Genomic DNA, 23381 nt, shown 5'->3' with positions numbered 1-23381 from the left:
GGCGAAGCGCCATGTTACTGCACTGAGAGAAAAAAGCATGGACTGAACCCATTTTAGAGGCTTAAAGACTCGTCAAAGGGAGCTGGTAACCACTCTCACGTCCACCCAACACAGGACTCGAAAGAAACAAATTGTCCATCTCTGCCTTCCTTAGCTGTGAAAGGCTATATTCTTCAACATAAAGATACCCCAAAGTTCTACTTCCAAAAACTTTCTCTCCTTGCCCTTTCTTTAATTATTGTTCTTATTTCGAGATAATTGTAGACTCACAGTCAGTTGTAAGAAATAATACAGAGAGATCCTGTATCCCCTTGCCTTTTCAAGAAAAAACAATGAAAACTTGAGCAGTGTTAGAATGAACCTTAGACTAGATATTCCTGTACTCCCTATGCACTGCACACCCTCATCTTTCCTCCTGTCTGCACCCTACCTGCCTCCATCCGGCACTTATGTCAGCCTTTATTACCTCAGAACGTCTGCTCTTAGTATGCAAGACTAAAGCCTTGTCAGATACTCCAAATATAATGAGATATTTGGGCCTATTGGGCTGAATTTCAGCTCAGTCGAGATATAATTTGAACATAAAAGACCTGATTTGTGGACCAGGAAGTCTGTTGAAATTTTGAAATGAATAAGTCGTTTCATTTGTTCAATATGTACTGAACTACAGCCAAGTCAGAGTGGACAGTAGGTCCAAGGACTGACCACACCACTCCTGGCGGTTTTGTTTTGCTTTTAGTGTTAAAATGCAGAAGAGAACATTATCCTTTGCGATAGGGGTTTCGAGAGAGGTTGTTCAAACCTTAGTTATAATTATAAAACCTTTCCACATTGTTCAGCTATTTGCATAAAACAAACCTTGCAAAAGAAGACTTGGAGTTACAGCTGAACGCCTTTGATGGAATATGTCTCACCTGCATACCCTACTTGAAGAGTCAATCCTGTTTTTACTGGACTTTCCCTTTAAAACCAGAGTCTGTCCCCTCCCTCTTAAGTCTTCTGGTATTACAGCCTAATACAATCTTTTTTATTGAATTTGAACTCAGGACCAAAGAAATGGCTTATTTTCTGAAGAGGGAAAGGGTTAAAGAGATGAGGCTTTCCTGGTATGCAAAGAGCTTCATGATTCCTGAAGTTAACTAATTTAGGAGACCAGGACACCACCTCTGCTTCCTGGGACCCGGAGAGACATCAGTGGAGGTGGTTTCAGGAGGCTACATGGAGATGTTTGCTCGAGTCACCCCCTGGCCACCGCCAGCTGGTGAGATCATTTGGAGCGCTCATAAGTTTTCTTCTCTTTTTCTTACTTACTTGCCTCAGTCCTTTCCAATGCATTTTATTTCGACTCTCCATCTTCCAAGGAAACTTTGTTTAGTTTTAGAAAGTTAAATGACCTGTCAAAACACCTGAAGGAAAAAGCCGCTGATGTCTTTGACATTCCCTGAGGAGCACCCCCCCAAAAAAACATCATCCCGCTACCCTCTAATGAATAAATGAAAACAGTGTGGGCTCAGAGGCATCTAATTGTCATTAGCTTTTCCATAGCTCAAATGAGGTGACCACATTATTTGTAAGTATTAAGCTGTAGGATATTGCACAGACATTAAAAAGATGCGGGTAAATCAATGTGTGCTGGTATGGCAGTTTCCCCAACTTAAATGTTTAACTAAAAAATGTAAGGCACAGGGCATAATGTATACTATTCTCATATGTATATCGATATAGCATTTATTGTATATATAGATATTCTTGTATATACAGAAAAAGTTTCTGAAAGAAAAACAAGAAATTGAACTGTTACGTATAGTTACCTTTGAGGGTGGAACAGAAAAAAATAAGGCTTAGTCTTCATTTGATATGGTTTAATTTTTTTACCATGTGCTTTCATCCAACAGGTATTTACTGGGTGTCTACGATGGACCAGACGCTGGTTCTTGGTGTTGGGGATACAGCAGTGAACAAAACAGACCAAACTCCCTGTCCTCGTGCGGCTGACATGAAAGTGGGAAAGACAAACAAATATATGATATTTGATAAATAGTTGAAGAAAAAATTAAGTAGGAGGAGAGAGTGGAGTGATGAGGGTGCTATTTTAAATAGGTTGTGTCAGGAAGTCCTCTCTGAGACCTGAAGGAAGTGGGACTGAGCTATGCAGTTTGGGGTGTGGGCAGAGAACACTCTAGCAGAGGAAACAGCACGTGCAAAAGCCCTGGGGCCAAAGCACACTCAGTGTGTTGTAAGAACTGCACTGAGGCCAAGCAGAAAGAACACTGAGATGTGAATCTGAAGAGAAACCTAAGGCCAGATCGCATAGGACTGTGAATTCCATGGTGAAATCTTTGGATTTTATTCCGTGGGTCCTAGAAAGCCCTCAAGGTATTGAGCTGAGAGAGTACTGAGCTGGGAGTATGATCTGTGTGGTGTTTTAAAAGGATCGCTGTGCCTTGATGTGAAGAATAGGCCACAAGGGGCAAGAGAGGAAGCAAAGAAACTTGTTAGGAGATCATTGCAGTTGTGAAGACGTGATGGTGGCTTAAACAAGGTGTGTTCATTTCCTGGGGCTGCTGTAACAAATTACCTTAGCAGCTTAAAACAAAAGAAATGTATTCTCTTACAGTTCTGGAGGCCGGAAGTCCAAAATCGGATTCATTGGGCCAAAATCAAGGTGCTGGCAGGGCTGTGCTCTCTCTGGAGGCTCCATGGAAAATCCACTCCTCATCTCTTCCAGCTCCTAGTGGCAGCCTGCATTCCTTGGCTTGTGGCCACGTCACTACAATCTTCTGAAATGCCCTATCAGATATCCAAGTGGAGATATACATCTGAGGCACAGAGATGAGTAGCCGGAGATAGAAATTTGGGACCAGTCAGCATTCAATGGTATCTAAAACCATGGGACTGGATAAGGTTTCCTAGAAGAGCGAGAGTAATTCACTTTTTTACTCAATCATAATTTTCCAAATCATTTTTAAAAAATCATGACTCTAATACAAATATAAAGTGAGTGTGTGTCAAGAATTTTCTTTAGCTCTTTAATTAGTGAGGGTACTAGTAAGGTGTTGAAACAGGTTCAAAGGAGAATTTGAAGTACAGAGGCATATTTCTAGGTAAGCAGGAAAGCTTGCTAAAAGATGCAAAATTGGTTCATACCTATTGGGCAATAAAATGTCATGTTAGGCCTTATTTTTTTCTATAGGGGAAAAATCAGCTGCATCTAGCGCAAGAATCATTTGCATTACTCTGTTTTCTGCTTCTATTGAGTCCATAGAAAGGCAGTTAGAGGTGCTCTCTCCTATAGGACCCCATCCTTCCCGAGGGTCCACTAGACAATGACCAGCCCTTGGCTGTAAAGACACTCTTGCTTGGTTCCAAATCTCAGACAATTTTTCCTGACATTGTCATTCAACATTTATTAAGCACCAACTGCTGTGTGCAATTAAAGTACATCGCTGACCAAAACACAGATCTCTTGATGCTTACCTTCTAGTTGGGGGCAATAAACATGATTAAAGAAATTCTGTAATATGTGAGAAGGCCATGAGTGGTATGGAAAATAAATTAGAATTGGAGCAGGTCAAAGGGGATCAGGAATACTAGGCAGATGCATTTGAAATAGCAATGGTCAGTGTAAATGTCATTAGGAAATTGACAAACCCTCCAAGAAAGTGAGGGAGTTAGCCCTGTGAATATTTGAGAGAAGATTGTTTGAAATGTAAAAAGAGTCCAGAGTTTTCAAAAGAAGGTTAATTTTGTTTTTAATTAGTGAAGGAAAAAAATGTAAGCAGTAAAATTTGAATCACAGATTGAGTCAAAACAGTTTGTTTTCCTGCTGCCACGTGTTCTTTCCAATTCTAAGCAAACTGTGATGCTGTGAGTACGAGATAAATGTGAAATCAGAAGAATAATTTTAACAGTCTTGATCATTCCCCCCTTCCAGAATGAAAACTGGCTCTTCTTTTTTATTGGAGGAGAGTCCCATCTGCCTCACTCTCCCACCCACAAAGAAGGAGACTATGTGTGACAATACTTAAAGGGAAAATTAAAATTTTAGTAGTCAATAGCAATTCAAAAATAGGTTTCTTGAAAGAGAATTTGCTAGTTCATGAAAGCGCTGCTCTGGAGTAGACCTGGAACTCCTGATCCGATTTCTAAGACTCTGCCATAGTAAACGTATGCAAATGCAGTTCTGCCATTCAGCTCTTTATTTGGGGGTGGGGCTGGCATTATTTTCATTTTAATTCAAACTCTGTAAAGTAGATAGAGCCTTAAGACTCATGCAAGGATTTCTCAAAGCACAGTTTTCTTCAGTGACCAAAGATTTCTTTCTTTTCCATCTTGTCAAATATAATCACTCACAGATAAAGTCAATTTGCTCTTTTTGCTTTCGTGTTGGGCTATTTCCTTTTGCCAGCTGACTAACGTTTTCTAGGGCAGGTTGGAATTAATCATTCAGCACCCTGAGATTTTTCAGGCCAGCCAGGGCTGAGGACTAGAAACAATAAAACTACAGCTCGCCCTCTAACAAAAGACCTCACACTTGGCAAGGAAGGGACCATAGACTTAGAAAGAGGAGTTGGCAGAATTTTACCAAATAACCCAACCTTGAGTCTCCAGATCTGCAGAAACGTGTTCATTTGTCACCCTAACTAGAAGTCATTTGTGCTAATTATTCTAGAATTGGTGGCCTTTTTCCGCTTTCCCAAGAGGCGTCCCCATCGAGTGCAAGTACACTGCATTGTTTTTATCTCTGAATCCCCTTGGGCAGCCTAGGGACTTCCCTGAGAAACCCCAAAGCCTCCTTTGCATTTGCATTCTGGTGGCTCTGAGCCCTGAGTGTTGACCTGAAACACCACGTTCTTTCCATCAGGGTGGTATCTTAATTGGCCCCTTCTGCCGAGCCAACCTCCGTCTGCCTGTGCTCAAAAACCGGGCCAGTTGCCCTTCTCACGTCTGGAACCTCAAGACCAAAAGGCAGACTGTGGTCCCCACCACACAGGAGCAGCAGTCTGGGACCCGCCGAGCGCTTTTAGGCCAGCCAGACAGGGTGCTAGAACAAATGTCAAGGGGTATTTGCTGCAAAGAGGCTCCAGAAATAATGTAAAATTGTTCTGTCCTTTTAAAAATGGAAAATGCCTTGGCAGGGTGATATATTATTTGCCTGGCTGCATTTTCTCTCTGTCTCCGTCAAGGCTTGAAAAGTACTGGCACTTCCTGCCTTTTCAAGCGGAGCTCAGTGTAACTGGACCACATCTAATGCCTGTACGATGCAAATGAAGATTGAAACTGTTGTTTCCTTTGATGTGTGTGACTAAATGCTCAAAGGGGATATTTTCTTTTCGATTCTCCAATGGATAGAGCCTCTGAAAAATACCTGTTGGCTCCCTCTTCCCATTGGCATTTGCAGTCGTTCCTGCCCTGGAGATGGAGGTTGGTTTGGGCACAGTAATGATGGATGTCTCTCTCTGGGAAGAATCCCCTGCCTGTGTTTGCCATGACTGTTAGTTCTGGAGGGAATTCAGAAGCGTGAAAGGCACTTTAATAATGGGTGTCTGCAATGAGCCACTCAGGCTCGCCTGGAAAAGTCCGGAGAGCACATTTCAAGAGCAAAGCGAGGGAGGTGGATGAGTCATGGCTGGGATTCGCCTCGACTCCAGCATCTTCCTGGCCTGGGAAGCTGGTGGGACGGCTGTATGGGAGAGAAGGCAACCCACGTGTTGGCCATTCAGTCTTACCCCTCAAAGGTCATCTGTGCCAAGAGGGGAACCCATCCCTAACAGCACTGGTAGAAACCAGGCTCTTCTCAGAGTCTGGGTTGTCTCTGGAATCACAAACACACACGAGGAAATCAGGAACTCTGAGCCCTGTCAGAGCTGCCAGCCTCCAATCTGGCTGTGCCTGGCGCTTTGAAACACCTTTGTAATTTGAAGCGTGACTGTAACCCCACTCCGTTTCATTTCCTCACATGTCCATGTTCAGCAAGGCAATCTACAAGAGAAGCTTATATTTAAAAAGCAAAACAAAGAGACAAACAACAAAACAGGCAAACATTTGGCGCCATCAATAAATCGTGATTTGGGCCATTTAATTTACTTTTAATGTCTCTTCTTTCTCCTTTTGCCCCGGTAAATGTTTGTAGTGTGTCACTCAGGTCATTTAGGAGGTGGGGTATCAGATAGTAGCTTCGTAACAGGGACTCTCTCACAGGTACTGCTGCGTGCCTACTGCCTAGATTGGAACAGGCACATGACAGTGTGCAATAAACACTGAATGAATGAATGAACCAACAAATGAACAAATGCTCAGCCCAGCCCTACACAAAGGAACAAGATTGCTGGGGCAGGAAACTCACAGGTAGCCCTTGGGTGGATACTGCATTAATTTGCTCAGGCTGCCATAACGAAGTACCGCAGATGGGCAGGGGAGGACAGTTTAAACAACAGAAATGTATTTTCTCACAGTGCTGGAGGCTGGAAGTCTGAGATCAAGGTGTCGGCAGATCTGGTTTGTCCCGAAGCCTCAGGTCCTGGCTTTGTCCTCACATAATCTTTCCTCTGAACACAAGCATTCATGGTGTCTCTCTCTGGGTCCAAATTGCCTCTTTTTAAAGGACATTAGCCACATTGGAATAGGGCCCACCCTAATGATCTCATTTTAACAGAATCACCTCTTTCAGGGACTTGTCTCCAACTACAATCACATTCCGAGGTCCCCGGGGTTACGGCTCCAACACACGAGTTTTGGGGAGACACGGTTCAGATCATAACTTGCACGGACTATTCTCACACTGAAATTCAGCACTCTGGTGCTTATTAACACAAAAGCACTGCCCCCATCTTCTGCCACATTGACCAAAGGTGCGTTTTCCAGGTCTGTCATCCCACTCTCAGCAAAATCTATTATGCAAATACCCCTTTAATGGAAAGCCTGCTGCATTCTGTCTTTTAAGATCCCAGTTTTCGAGCTTCTTTCCTCTATATCCTGAGAAGCAGTGTGACCCATTTGTAGGTTCTGGTGCCCTTCGGGTCGTGTGGCCACAGGTTGTGTCACCTGGAGCAAAAGTCACTCGCATTGCTGGGTACCCGTCACCTCCTCTTCAGAAGGGACTTCATAATTCCTGCCCTGCCTGCCTCACAAAAGCACTGTAATGCTCCGACAATGTCATGCTTCCGTGTTAAACTGCGGTACATGTCCCTGCAGAGGTTTGTAAATATTAGAATACACAAAATCTATCTTTCTAGAGTGTGTGTTCTAAAAATATGATCGTTACATTATCATAAGCACAGATGCATTAGGAAGCAGGATGGAAAATTGGTGTGAAATGCAAATAAAATTTCAAATCAAGCATGTCCTTGCTGCAGCCTAGTGTTTCTGCCCATCCCGGGGAGAAACTACGGCAGAAAAGTTGAAGCACTGCTGGTTATGCCCATGAAGATGTATGAGGGTGCTCTGTATGTACTGATACGGAGCCACTGCCAAGATATCTTACAAAGTGAAAAAATTCAGGTGCTTGTTTTTTTAATGGGGGTTGGGGGGCATTTATAAGTGCATTTGGAGGGATACACAGGAAACCTGTAACAGGGAGTTACCCCTGAGATAAAGACCTGGGGGGCCAGGAGAGAGGGGTGGGAAGGAGTCTTCTCATCATAAACCCTTCCATCCTATCTGATTTTTTTTTTTTGCAGTACATATGTACCTATTCTTTAAAATGTATTTTTTTTTAAAGCAGCAGCACTGATTTTTAAATTCATTCATTATTACTATTCAAATAATGGTGATCTCCTGAAGAAAAACAAAAAACTACTGGACAATAATTATTAAATAGATGGAGCTGTTTAATAGTGAAATTGAAAGTTTAACTTCCTACTCTTCTTGGCAGCTGCAAATGATTTCTCTACCCTTTCTGCCCTTGTCCAGAAAAAAAAAATGCATCTCATCTCACATCCTGTGAGAGTCTCCCTACAAGTAACATTTAATCATAAAATTTTAGTTCTAAGATGACAAAAATGGAATCATATTGATTTCTGTAGTAGCAGCCTCCATGTGTATGTGTAACAGGGACCAAGGTCCTAGGTGATGGATAAAGAGAGTACGAGATGCATGCAGTTCACTCACTTGTGAGTTCATGTGTTAAACAAGCTCTAATTGGGGAGGGACCAAGCATATGCTTGGACCAGTGAGTAAAGAAGTTAATAAAACTTACAAATGAAAAGCTTTGTCCCTGTGCTGATACATTCTAGTCTACTGATAGACAGAGACAAAAACACATACGTGTAATTGCAACTCAGGGTGAGAAGAGTTTGCTCTAAGGAGTCTGAAAGAGCAGGTAATGATCCTATACACAGCGGCGTGGTGAAAAGATGGACGTTGAAGTAAGGTGACCTCGAGCAAGCTACTTCTCTAAGCCTAAATGGCAATATGGGATTAATAATAGGGTTGGCAAGAGTGTCAAATGATTAAAAACAAAGTTGAAATGACCGAGTACTTACAAACGTCTCATCCCAGTGCCTTACAAAAACGTTCAGCTTCTTCAAATGTTTTTTCAACTCCAGTTTTTATTTTTTCAATTTATTTTATTTGTTTAGGATTTTTATTAAAATATAGCTAACATACAATATTATATTAGTTTCAGGTGTACACCATAGTCTTTTAACATTTATATACCTAAAGAAGTGATCACCATGGTAAGTCCAGCAACCATCTGATGATACTGTACCACGGTGTCACAATATTATTGACTATATTCCCTATGCTGTACATTACATCCCCATGACTATTTTGTAACTGCCAGTTTGTACTTCTTAATCCTTCACATTTTTCACCCTGCCTCCAATCCCCTCCAATCTATCACACCAACAAATCTAGTACCAATATGACACCACACATAATTATTACAATATTATTGACTATATTCCTTATGCTGTACCCTACATCCAAATGAGTACTGTGTAACAACGAATTTGTACTTCTTAATCTCTTCCCCTTTTCACTCACCCCCCACACACACCCCTTCCATCTGTCAACCATCAATACGTTCTCTGTATCTATGAGTTTGTTTCTGTTTTCTTCGTTTATTTTGTTCTTTAGATTCCACATATAAGCAAAATCACACTGTATCTGTCTTTCTCTGTCTCACACTCCACTCAGCCCAGTACCTTCCAGGTCCATTTCTTGCCACTGCAGATGGCAAGAACAAATTCCTTTCCACAGCAGACCAATATTCCATTGTATATATGTACCTCGTACTTTTTATACATTCATCCATCAGTGGACACCCAGGCTGCCTCCACATTTTGGCCATTGTAAACAATGCTGCAATGAACATATGGATGCACACGTCCCCTCGAAATAGCATTTGGATTTCTTTAGATAAATACCCAGAAGTGGGATTACTGGGTCCTTCGTCTCTTGTTATAGCCGTTGTTTTAAAGTCTATTTTGTCTGGTATAAGAATTGCTATCCCAGTTTTTTGTGTGTGTGTGTGTGTGTTTTTCTGTTTCCATTTTTATGAAATATCTTTTTGCATCCCTTTACTTTCCACTTGTTTGTGTCTTTCAATCTGAAGTGAGTCTCTTCTACGCAATATATGTAAGGGTTTTGTTTTCTTATCCTTTTAGCCCGCCTAGTTCTATTGAGTGGAGCATTTAATCAATTTACATTGAAAGTAATTGTTGATAGATATGTAACTATTGCCATTTTATTATTCATAATTTTAATCTATTTTTTGTTTCCATCTTAAAGGAGTCCCTCTAACATTCCTTGTAATACTGGTTTGGTGGTGATGAACTCCTTTAGCTTTTTCTTGTCTGGGAAGCTCTTATCTCTCCTTCATTTCTAAATGATAGCTTTGCTGGGTAGAGTAATCTTCGTTGTCAGTCCTTGCTTTTCATCACGTTAAATATTTTGTGCCAATCGCTTCTGGTCTGCAAAGTTTCTGTTGAGAAATCAGCTGACAATCTTATGGGAGCTCCCTTATAAGTTACTGCTTGCCTTTCTCTTGCTGCTTTTAGGATTTTCTCTTTGTCTTTAACCTTTGCCATTTTAATTATAATGTGTATTTTTTCTTTTTTCTTTTAAAGATTTATTTATTTATTTTTATAATATTGCTCTTTTTTTTTTTTAATTTTATTAGGGGAGGGGAACAGGACTTTATTGGGGAACAGTGTGTACTTCCAGGCCTTTTTTCCAAGTCAAATTGTTGTCCTTTCAGTCTTAGTTGTGGAGGGCGCAGCTCAGCTCCAGGTCCAGTTGCCGTTACTAGTTGCAGGGGGCGCAGCCCACCATGTCTTGCGGGAGTCAAACCGGCAACCTTGTGGTTGAGAGCACGCGTTCCAACCAACTGAGCCATTAGGGAGCTCAGCGGCAGCTCAGCTCAAGGTGCCGTGTTCAATTTTAGTTGCAGGGGGCGCTGCCCACCATCCCTTGTGGGACTCGAGGAATTGAACTGGCAACCTTGTGGTTGAGAGCCCACTGGCCCATGTGGGAATCGGACCGGCAGCCTTCAGAGTTAGGAGCATGGTGCTCTAACCTCCTGAGCCACCGGGCCGGCCCTGTGGCTTCTTCTTTATAACCTTACTTATAAAACTTCTGTTCAGCCAGACTTCAGATGGTTCTTCAGGTTGATTGTTCTATAATTTAGTTGTCATTTTAATGTGTTCACAGAGGGAGGCCAGCAGAATGTTTATCTACTCCACCATCTTGGATCTCCCTGTCTTTTAACATCCCTCTCTTTAACTCCTGTTTTTGGTAGATAGTTGGACATAAAAGTCAGAACTCAGGAAAAGTCTGGATTAGGAATATAATTTAAGAGTCCACACCATCTAAGCAGGAGGTGAAGTCAGGATATCAATAAAGCTACAGCAGAATATATGAGTATACGGAGTATATGAGTGTATGGAGTATATAAGTATATGGAGTATATGGGTGTATAGAGTGAGAGACGTTGGATGCAGCCCTGGACAGTGCTAACATTGATGAGGTGGTTGGAGACTCAGAAAAAGAAGAAAAGAAAAAAAGAGAGAGAAAAGTAGAAAAGAAAACCCAGAGAGTGGAGGAAAGGAGGAAAGAGGGTTTTGAGAAGGAAGTGTCCATAGAGTTAAATGTCACAGAAAAGTCAAGTTAGAACCACTTCACACCCACTAGGATAACTGTTATCAAAAGAGAAAGAAAAAGAAAAAAAGAAAAAAAACAGGAAAAACAAGTGTTGGCAAGTATGTGGAAGCATTGCACCCCAGTAAGGTGACTCCTCATAAATTAAACACAAAATTACCAGCAATTCTACTTTCAGATATATACTCAAATGGCTTAAAAGCAGGGACTCACATAGATATTTGTGCACCCCTGTTCATAACAGCCTCATTTGCAGTGGCCAATAGATAAAAGCAACCCAAATGTCCGCTGATGAATGAATGGATAAATAAAATGTGATACATTCATACAATGGAATAGTATTCGGCTGTAAAGAGGAATGAAATTCTGATAATGCTACAACATGAAGAAAACATGATGCCAAGTTCCATATAAGCCAGTCACTAATGGACAAGTGCTGTGTGATTCCACTAATATGAGTTACCTAGAGGAGTCCAATTTATAGGGACAGAAAGTAGAATGGAGGATGCTAGACACTGGGGGAGGGGAAAATGGGGAGTTAGTGTTCAACGGGACAGAGTTTCAATTTGGGAGATGGCTGATGTGATGGTTGTATAACAATGTGAATGTATTTAATGCCACTGAATTGTACACTTAAAAATGGTTAAAATGATAAATTTCATGTCATATGTAGTTTACCACATTTTAAAAATCAAGTTAGAGGACAAATATGAATCAACCCTGGAAACGACTAGACATTTTGATGAGCACAGTTTCTGTGGAGGCAAAAGGGCAGTGAAGGAATGACACAAGGAAGGGAAGGCAGGGAAAACTCTGACACAGGCGGCTACACAAGGCAGGAGAAAGGTGCAGTGGCAGCTAAAGGCTGGGGAGCACTGTCAGCCATAGTCACGTCTGGGTCTCAGGATCATGCCAGAGCCAAGACGTGGGGGCAGGTGCCCCTGCCCACTCCCAGGGCACACTCTTCCTTCTTCTAAGCCTCTCTGCTCCTCCTTTTCATCTCCGTTGTGAACATTCTTCAGTTTTCTTAAGGGTTTAGGCTTTCTGAAGCAGAAGCCAGGGTCCTACAGCTACCCCTGCAGCCTTCCAGTCCCAGGCTTGTCAGAGACAACAAAATGCAGAGGCAGCTACCTACCTGAGGAAGGGGAGAGAAAAAGAGAACATACAGAGAGGGACAGATTTCGCTGCACATCACCTATGGGTTCTCAGAGCCCAGGAGCAGCTCATTGCTGCTGAGCCCAATGAGTGTGCTTTCTATCAGCTCCAAGGCGCAGATCTTACCTCCCATGTGGTCCTCTTATTCCTTAGCCCACCCACCGTTTCACTTGACATCAGATTTCATTCAGTGTTTATCAGGACTTAATACGTGGCAGGCCCTGTAAGCAAAACGCATGCACATTCCTGTTCTTGTAGCTTTTAATATTCTCGTAGTGGGAGATAGATAATAAAGTTGAAAAATTAAGTATGTATTTCAGATACTGGTGAGTGCAGGAAAAGGAAATGAGGGCAGCAAGAGTGAGGGATGGAATTGCAATTTCAAAAACGGCAGTCAAGGAAGGCAGCCCTCAGGTGATATTTGAGCAGGTGAGGGAGAGCCCTGGGTGTCTGGGAAGAGTATCCCAAGCAGGGGGAAGAGCCAGTGCAAAGGCCCTGAGGCATGCTCTTCCCTTGTGGATTGTAGGAAGAGCAAGGAGACTAAACTACTATAGCTGAGTGAGCACAGAACACAGTGGGAGATGTGCTCACCACTTAAAGGAAAGACTCAGCAGATCTGAGGAGGACTTCAGCTCTCATTCTGAGATCAATTGGAAGCCATCAGAGGGGCTAGGAGTGGCATGATCTGACCTATGGGCTGGAATCATCAATCTGGCCACAACGTGGAGAATAGACAGTTGGGGTGGGGGTCTGGCAAGGGGAAAAGCAACATGACCCATTACAAAGCGATTGAACCATCATGGCAAGAGGTGACGGTGGGTTGCACTAGAGTGACAGCAGTGGGGGTGGTGAGAAGGTGTCAGGCTCTGGATCGATGTTGAAGGCAGAGCAGTGGGGACCTGCTGGCGGATTGCCTGTGGTGTGCAGGAAAAAGGGAAGAGTCAAGAACGATTCCAAGAAGGGAAGCATGTTGGTGGGGGAGGATGAAACTGGCATCGTTCTGGGCTAGTTCTCTCCATGGGCGTGCTCACTCCTTCCCAGCACCCCGCTCCCAGCTCCACTCAGGAGATGTGAACTTGGGGTTTCTGTCACGTCACAAAACTCAGAATCAAAAATTTGCTTTCCATGTCTTCTGCCACCAGCACATGGAGAATAAACCTAGTGAATGTGAATAGTGGGGTAGCCAGTGCCTTTTACTAGAGAACCAGATGCAGCCAAAATACAAGCCTATCGTTTCTTGATTATCAGGTGCCAGTGTTGACGTGGTTTAGGTGCCAGGAAAGAACGAAGCGTGGATTTCAGCTCTTCTTTGTTAAATGCAGACAATTCTATAAATACCTATCTATCTGCAGAATACCAAGGGATCAGGTGTATCAGAGTGGGTCTGTACCGAAGTGAGTGACGCACACCCTTTTCTGGCGGGATATCCATCTAGATCAGCGGTTCTCAAATTGGGGGTCCCAGGATTAGCCGCACCAGCATTATCTGGGGAAGTGTTACATGTGTGGACCATGGGGTCCCACTCCACACCTACCGAATCAGAAGAAGAGGCTGGCAATCTGGGTTGAACAGCTCGTCCAGGTGGTCCCCTCAGCTTGCCTGCGCCAGATTCTAGCACCCACGCCCTTTAATCTCTCCTTTCTGGCAGGTTAAACTTAGAAAGTTAGAGGTTTGGGGTGGGAAAGGAGCTTTTGCACACCTTGACCTTCGAGACGCCCTGTCTAGTGCTTCCTTAGTTTGTAGGTCGGCTCTGCTTATTGAATATGCACATGTGAAAGCAGCAGTGCAAGCCTCTTGTCCTGGGCTCTCAACCAATGACACGCATATGTGGCCAGTCGCTCTAGGGAGCATAACACAACCAGATGACTTATGCGATTTCTAATGCGAAGAATGGTGATACTGAAACCCTTTCACTCTTGGGCCAGTTACAAAGTTTCTCTGCAAATGGTGGTAAAAATGCCAAGTGTTGTTGTTTTTTTTAGACACTCGTCAAACATGAGGCTCACTTTTTAAATGTTTGTGTGATCGAGATAAAAACCAACTGTTCTTTTGGCGTGGCGTCTTTTCGTGGATCACTATTTCTAAATGGGTATCCGGGAACCCCTTCTTCTAAGCAAGCCTGCTTTACAGTTTGAAATGCATGAAAACTCAGGCCTTTTTGTTTTTTGTAATAAAAGTTTGAGTTCTTAACAGCCATCCAGCTGTATTCTTAATGAGACACCACCAAGCTGACCACATATGTGTTCAGAACCATGGACTTATTCCTTCTCACCGTCCACGGGTTGGTGGTCCCCATCTAATGTGACTGCCTTGGCATTCATTGCTAGGTTCTTGGGATTTGAAGGGAAAAGTCTATGCCAGGAATCTCATCTGAGCAGTGGGTGCTGAGTCAGCGTTGATTGCGTGTATATTTTTTTATCAGCCCGATGACACACATCACCAGACTTTTCTCTACCTTCCAGAGCTGGAAACCCTGGATCAGAAAGAGAGGCTACTTACCCCCAGTGAACACAGGGAGTCAGTGACAAGAGCAGGGAGAGGATTCTTCACTTCTACTCCATTCCTCAGAGGCCACTTTCTCCGGGCAAAAATCATCCTGAGTTATAATGACAGGCTCTGGGAAGGAGATGGTACGCCTCTGCCAGAGCCCTCCCTCATGGGGGCATAAACCCAGTCTGTTCCTGGATACAGGGTGGAAAGGGGGCATGAACATAAACAGAGAAGAGGCTGCCCACACAGAGGGGCAATAGCAAGGAGCCACCCGGGACCTAAACTAATGATGAGCCCCAGAGCGGGGCATATTCCCCTCTCCTAGCACGCCCCCTTTGTGGGCACATAATGTCAGAGCCAGGATGGGGGCCAGGCAAGAGAGGTGTTGGGGGGATGGGGGGTGGGCAAGAGAGGCGCCCACCCTGTCCGGGCTGGATCCTGGGAGCACACACTTTACCGTTGGGATGGAAAGTGCTGGACCAAAGGTCAGGCCTGGACTCTTGTCCTGCCTCCTCTGCCGAAGTTACACGGCAGCACTAGTCAGTCATACAGCTTGTATGAGCTTTGGTCTCTTCATATGAACATGTCACGAGTTGTTATGACTGTCAGAGAATAGCTGCAAAGATTTTTATGAAAATGCAAGAGATGCTAGAAATGGAAGTCACGCCAACTGCTCTTTGGTCCTTATCATTTACTGCTCTGCTGCGGTATTTGTCTAGCTAGTCAGTCTGATTTTAAATTGTCCTACCCTTGTTTGAGGTTGTCGGAATTAAGCAAGCAAGCCCTGGAGCCCTCAGTGGGTGGAGACTTCCAAAAAACATGCTGCTTGTTTATTTTTTTTCTATGTTATTTCCTGGTTTGTGTTTACAAAGCCTATTTAACCCATCATGCTAAACTAGTAAGACCAGGCTGCGTCTTTCTGGGTTCAGAAAGCAAGGAGGACATGCATGGGTCATACGAAGTAACTATAGAGTATAAGATAGATCCAACCAGAACTGACAAAGACATGTTCGTGATTTGTGAGAAGAAATGTTTTATACAAATTCCAAACACTCAACTCCATTCATTCGACTACCTTTTGTTTATTCACTGACCTCCCAGAAACTCTCTGGAGACCCAGGAAAGCTGGTGGTGTAATTCAGTCCAAAGGCCTGAGAACCAGGGGAGCCAATGGTGAAAATTCCAGTGTGAGGGTTGCAGAAGATGAGATAAGATGTCCCAACTGAAGCAGACAGGCAGGAAGCCAAAAGAGATGAATTCTTCCTCTCCGCCTTTCATTCTATTCAGGTCCTCAACAGACTGGATGATGCCCACCCACATTTGGGAGGGCCATCTATGTCACCAAGTCTACCAATTCAAATGGTAGCCTCACTGGGAGACAACCTCACAGACACTTCCAACAATAACGTTCAATCTGTGGACCCCGCGGTCCAGTCAAGTTGACACATAAAATTAACTACTGTAGCAAATAAACAGTTGCATTATGAGCATTACAAAAAATGTCATATAAGTGCTGGGAATAACAAAGGCAAGATCACATCCATGGGAGGACACTGGGGCCGCTTCACCAGGAGAGGGTTGACCAGGATAGGCCTGGAAGACCTCGTGGGTATAACCATCCCATAGTGATGTGATTGCTTTCAGAACAGTTACCTCCCTCTACTCATTCATGGATCCCACAAATATTTATGTTTCTGGGCCAGCTCAGGCACTGTTCTTGACCCTCAGGATATGGTGGTTGGGAAAGCACAGAGACAATGTCCAGTCCTTACAAAGTGGAGGACACGGACGACAAGAGAGCAAACAAACAAATAAGATGATGTCCTAAGTGACAAGCACTCTACAGTTGACGAAGCAGGGAAATAGGATAGTGATGGCCTTGCTGGGTACGTGGGATGGTGGGTGGGGGTGCTGTTTGAGCTGGAGCTGTGGGGTATGTTGGGGAAATGTGTATCAGGCACTGAGAACAGCCTGTACAATGGCCCTGAAAATGATACGAGCTTGGTTTAAGGAGCTGATATGACCACGAGACGGGGAAGGAAGGAGCAAGACCTCAAGGGGACTTGTTGGCCCTCATGAGGAATTTGGATTATATGATAAATGTAGGAGAAGTCCATTTGTAGAATTTTCAGTAGGGAAAATCATAGGGTCTAAACTTTTTGAGAGCCCCGACTCAGTTTGTCAATGGTTTCCAACCATTTATTGAATTGAATTGAATTGAATTGAATTGAATTGAATTGAATTGAATTGAATTGAATTGAATTGAATTGAATTGAACTGAATTGAATTTCATCCACTCCTCCAATATTAGCCACATGACCTTGGACAAATCCCATCACCAACAACTCACTCACAGGATCATCTTTGCACTTCGTAGGCGTGAGCCCAGTATTTGCTGGATGGAGACTTTCCGTAGCCTCACTGTAATGGGAAGGCGGTGATGGTTGCCATGGTGTGTTCCAGCACCAGCATTTGCATGAGTCTGTGACCTCAAGCTGCTGAAATTGTCATAGAGTCATCCAAGCTTCTCTTAGTGCTCCGTTCCAATCGGATTATTACAGCCCATTTCTCTCCAGAATGACCCAAACCCCTCCCTCAACTCTCAGCCACAAAGGGAAAATTAACAGGAACATAAAAAGTTAAGGAGGTGAGAGAACATTATCAGTCTCGTCAACAATAAAATCTGCTGCTGATCTTCAGTTGTGAAGACAGGCACATCTATTATTTATAGAATACAGATTGTTAAATATTAAATGCTTGAGCCCGGGACAGTGTGAGGGTAAAACCAGGAGTGTGAACTTGTCAAAATCGTAAAAATGGTAACTCTTTGCAAGGGTGGAGTGCATCTGCATTTATTACCACTTTTATTGCACTATAAATTAAGAGGGGAAACCTGTGATGTGTCAATTTCAAGTTCTCAGTGATATGTATTACCTTTGGGATGGCATCTGTTTAACTCTGCTTCACATATACCTACTAACCCACTTGCCCAGAAATATTAACTATTTCGGCTGGGAAGATGGCAAAAGATAAGATTTTCTTCTTTATTTACCGCATGAGGGGACGACAGATGAGTAAAACATTTTTTATGAGGTGGCAATTTTTCTTGTAGTTACTTGCACGCCTGATCTCACGTTTGTCCAAAGGTTCGTGTTAATTAAGGCAAAAATCTTCTTAGAACGTGTGATGCCAAATATCTCAGTTTTCATATGATTTTTTCAACCCTCAGTTTACCCTAATAAATACCTGGCCTAAATTTTTCATGCAAATTTAAAAACTTGAATCACCGCCATTTGCTTCATAATATAAAGTGAGATATCACGAGATCTGTCAGAATCTGAGCATCTATTCAGCCTGCCCCTAAAGCTCATAGGTATAAAAGCTTGATTTCTTGATTTAGTGTTTATAATAAAATGATTTTTCCCTCTTCTTACAAAGAAGATTTGCACATCCAATTTGTTTTCCCATTCTAAAAAAATGTGTTGACTTTAACCAAAAACTTTCCAATGAAGCACCTGATTAAAATACAAATTCTGCCCACTGAAGGAGGTAGCCTGTTGTTTCATAAAGACTCAGCAAGGATTATGCATTAAATTATCATTGATAGATTTATCAATGTTTGGATTAACTTTAATGTTAAAGAAGTAAATTGTTAACATCTCCATTTGAGGAGGAAAGCAAACCTATGACTTCATTTTATAACAATTTTAACCTTGCTTATCCCCTTTTTTTCTGATTGAATGCTATACAACGATATTAAATTCAAAAGTTAATCTAGCCTGCAGGATGGATAATTAGTCAAAACCAGGGAGAAGTCACAAGAAATTAAGAATGAAATCAATTCCTTGATTTTGTGTCACACCTCTTTCTCCTGGGCATTTTGAGACAGATTTTCAATAGACCCTCATTGCCTTCTAAATTCTGCTAAAGTTATATTCTAGAATGATCTAGACTTTTCCTGTCAGAGGCCAGAACACTGAGGTAAAGCAAAGTTCCATGATAATAATAAGAAAAACCAGAAGAAGGAATGATTCAGAAAGAGACTAACTAGGGAGGAACAACAAGCCAGAGCTCAGTAGAGCTGAGATGTCCTGGCCAAGAAAATAGCAAGGACTAAGTGATTAGTACCAATGGAGCACGGAAAACTACTTTCCAAAGCTGCTGGAAATCTAGCAAAAAGACGTCTAGTTTGGAGCAGAAAAGCAAGGAATTCCAGGAGGAAGATCTCTGGTGAAAGCAGAGAGAATAATTGAGCTCTTGAAAAAGAATTGAGAATAAAATTAAGGTAAATCACACATACAAGAATAACTAAATAAACAAGAGAAAAAGAAAGGCAATTAGACCCTCTAGGAAAAACAAGTATACAAGAAATAATGGTCCAAAAATGAAGCAAACAAAATGTGTCATAGTTTTAAGTACTCAATGGAATACAATAATTTTTTAATTTTTATGTATTTATTTTTTCATTTGGCAAAATAACACAGTTCACTCTTGGACCAGGCCTGGCATACTCCTGGTGGTGTCCTTATAACGTAAAGCCGTCCATTCGTTTTTAACTTTTCAATTTAAATTGTAGACATAGAAGTGGAGACTTGGTTGTGTTGTCAGGATAGAACACAAGTGGTATCAACCTTGAAGTTGTTAAAGTGTAAATAATAGATACTATCACAAGGAAGTGGGGAGGAAAAATTGGGGTGTGTATATCTTTAGCTGACAAAGTGAAGGATGAAATGAAATTGTGGATGACTGATGTACAAGAAATCAAGAGATAATCCCAGTATATAAAGTTGGGGAAATGATGGATAGAAGAATTAAAAATCATGTAAATATCAAAAATTAAGAGCAGGGAAAACTCTAGAAGGGACTCAAGGAGAAAAAAAAAAAGGATTGATTTATAGCAAGTAAAGAGACTGAATTAGTAATAAAAAAAACTCCTCAGTGAAATATTAACAAATCTATTTCATCAACATATAGAAAGGATTATGTGACTGTGGGATTTATCCCAGGAATGCAATGTTGGTTTAACATATGAAAAATCAATGTAATGCCCCACATTAACAGAATAAAGGACAAAACTACATAATCATCTCAATAGACACAGAGAAAGCATTTGGCAAAATCCAACACTCTTTTATATTAAAAGCTCCTAACAAGCTAGGAAAGAAAGGGAACTTCTTCACCCTGAGAAAGTCACCTATGGAAATCCCACAGTTAACATACTTACTAGTGAAAGACTGAATAGCCTCCCCCTAAGATTGGGAGTAAGACCAGGATGGCCACTCTCACCACTTCTGTTCAACATTGTACTGGAAGTTGTAGCCAAGACGAGTAGGCAAGAAGTGAAAAAAGGTATTTAGATTGGAAAAGGGAAAGTCAAACTATGTTTTATATAAATGATATGGGATGGACCGCTCACTATGGAGATTTTAAGTTCCCTTTTTATTTGGATCTCTGGTCTTTTTGAAAGCTTTCTTTTCTTTCTTTGCCTTTGCATGATTCTGCTTCCTATACATTTACTATGCATACCAGTTTCAGTGCTTCTATTTGCTTCACCCCAGGGCGGGCCTTGTGACTTGGGAGAGGTTTTTGCATCTGTATGGGATCCACTCCAGGCTCCAACTTAAATCTACATAACATATGCAACAGGGGGGAAATGATATGGGCCAAGCGAGGAGTCCCTCCCCCCCACTAAAAAACTTTGTTTTCTTTCCTATAGAGATTTTAAATTCTCTTTTTCTTAAGTTTTATTTTCCCCACTCTCTTATCTCCTACTGGGATAGGTTAGTTAGCATGTTGCTAGGTAGACAGGCGGGTCCCCGGTGGAATAAACAAAAAGCAGCCATATCCTGAAACTCCAGGTCCTGGAATGTCTCCTTCACTCCAGGAGTGGGACATGAGAATATGCCTTGAGGTTAATAAATAATCTCAAATCCCTTCTGGCCGGACAAAGGAGCAGATCTGATAGATAGGAATGGGTAATTTCGTTAATTCCTTCAGGATGGGCAAACAGGACAAACCTGATGGATGAATTCCATTAGAAGGCTCCAGCCCCCTTCCCCAAACAGGCAAGGGAAGGTGTAAAAGTAAGAACTTTTGCCTCAGTCACTGGGCATCCCCATTCGGGACGCCCTCCCGCTCGGGAGCTGCAACCTCTTCTCCTGCCTCTAATAAACTATCTTCCTTTACAACTCCTTGCCTCTCCCTGGTCCGTGGGTCCATTCTTCGGCTTCACGAGACACGATCCCGGCCCACACCCAGAAACTGCAGGCAGATCCAACATCATCTACATCATTTGGGGACTCACAGAAAAATATTCCTACTTCACGACCCCCTGCTTTAAGTAACTACCCTAAAATTTGTGATTTATAATAATTGTTGACTGTAATCATTGAAGCCTAATATTCTCTCCAACACGTTCTGGGCCCAGCTCCTGGACAACTGGCGCCACTTGAGTGACCGGTTGAATGGCCACAGGCTCCATAACAGCAGATGGATTTTCCATCACGTAGCCACCCCATGTCAATAGCTTTGAGCTCTGCTCATTAAGCCAACACTTTTAAATTTATTTATTTATTTTAATTTATTGGGGTGACAATTGTTAGTAAAATTACATAGGTTTCAGGTGTACAATTCTGTATTACATCATCTGTAAATCCCATTGTGTGTTCACCACCCAGAGTCAGTTCTCCTTCCATCACCATATATTTGGTCCCCCTTACCCACCTCTCCCACGCCCCACCCCGCTCTTTTAAATTTATTAATTAAGATCTATTTTTCCTCATTCAGGGGCCTTGGGGATACAGATGATACCCCAACAAGATTGCTAGTCCCGACCAAAGGAGCCAACATGGTCTTCCAGATGGATCTCGAGACCACTGCCTCATCTAAGATCAGATAGGATGACAGTTCCATGAATCCACCGATAGGTAGGGACAGCTCTAGGTCCTTGCCCAGCAAGGAAGCAGATACAGAAGAAAAGACCTCCTGTCCCTCAACTTCCCATAGAGATTTTATGGGGTTCACGTCTCTCAAGGGGAAAACAAGGCAGGCTTCCTGCATTCCTGCACATCCAACACAACCCAAAGGATGCAACCGCCCAGAAGACCTCCTGTCTCTACCCAAAACTTCCCCTTTTCATTGTAATTATCTACCCCTATGAGGAAACAAAGGTACAAAATACCCAACTAGATTAAACCAGTTACTCACACCTGCGTAGTAAAGGCCACAACGACCTTCATTTCACCTGGGCCTCATTATTCCATCATTATAATATTATACTTATGCCCGGAAGTGATTGAATTCTGGGAAGGAACATGCACAGTCTAAAAACATGAGGTAATAGCCTCTTGTCAATCACAGACGTCAATCAAGTGGTCCCATGCCCGGAAAGGAACAGCCCATTCTAGACACAAAACGGAATAAAAACTCCAAGTTGTTACCTGCCAGCTCTTTTGAATCTCTTGAGCCTCGCCTTTGCTCAGGGCCTGCTCCAAACTCTTTGGAGTGTAATTTTCTTCTAATAAACTGCTCTTTTACTATTTTACCTCGATATCTTGTTTAATTCTTTGCTCCAGATGCCAAGAAGCGGGACACTGTGCCGAAAAAGGCCCATTCTCTGGTAACATATTCACAGATGACATAATCTTGGGAAATCCCAGGGAATACACACATACAAGAGCACACACACACGCACACACAGGCGCACACACACACACACACACACACACACTATTAGAACTAATAAATGAGTTCACCAAGGCTGAAAGATACAAAATCAATATATAAAAATCAATTATATTTTTATACACTAGCAATGAACAATCTAAAAATGAAATTAAGAAAACAATTCCATTTACAACATCATAAACTGAAAGCTACAACATATTATTGGAAAATATTTAAAAAGACTTAAATGAACAAATCCCATTCATTGACTGGAATCCTTAATATTAAGAGGGCGACTTCCCAAACTAGTCTGCAGAGTAATCCCTGTCAGAGACCAAAATATAAAAGCTAAGACTATGAAAATCTTAAAAAAAGAAAACATAAAAGTAAATCTTTGACCTTGGATTAGGCAATGGTTTCTTAGATATAAAGCCAAGGGCATCAGCAACAAAAGGAAAAATAGATTAATTGGACTTTGTCAAAATCTAAAACTTGTGATTTAAAGGACACTTGTGATTCAAGAAAGTGAAATGACAACGCAGAGAATGGGAGAAAATATTTGCCTATTATACATCTGATAAGGATCTAGTATCTGGAATATATAAAGAACTCTTATACCTCAACAATAAACAAGCAATCCAATTGAAAAAGACAAAGGACTTACAAAGACATTTCTCCAAAGAAGATCTATAAATGACCAGTAAGCTCATGAGAAGATACTCAAAATCATTAGTAACTAAGGAAATGCAAGTCAAAAGCCACAATCAGAAACCACTTCCCATCCAGGGGATGACTAAAGAAAAAAGACAGACAAATAACAAGTGTTGGTGAAGATGTAGGGAAATTAGTCGTTGCCTGGAGGTTGGGAAGAGGAAAGAATGAGGACTGACTGCTAATGGACGTGGACTTTTTTTTTTTTTTTTTGGGGGGGGGGGCGAGGGGAGGAAGAAAATGTCCTGGATTTAGAG

This window comes from Rhinolophus sinicus, chromosome 14, assembly GCF_057876585.1.
Source record: "Rhinolophus sinicus isolate RSI-liver-muscle chromosome 14, RSI-T2T, whole genome shotgun sequence".
NCBI lineage: Eukaryota > Metazoa > Chordata > Mammalia > Chiroptera > Rhinolophidae > Rhinolophus > Rhinolophus sinicus.
The sequence above is the reverse complement of the archived record's forward strand: the minus strand, read 5'-3'. Positions refer to the sequence as shown.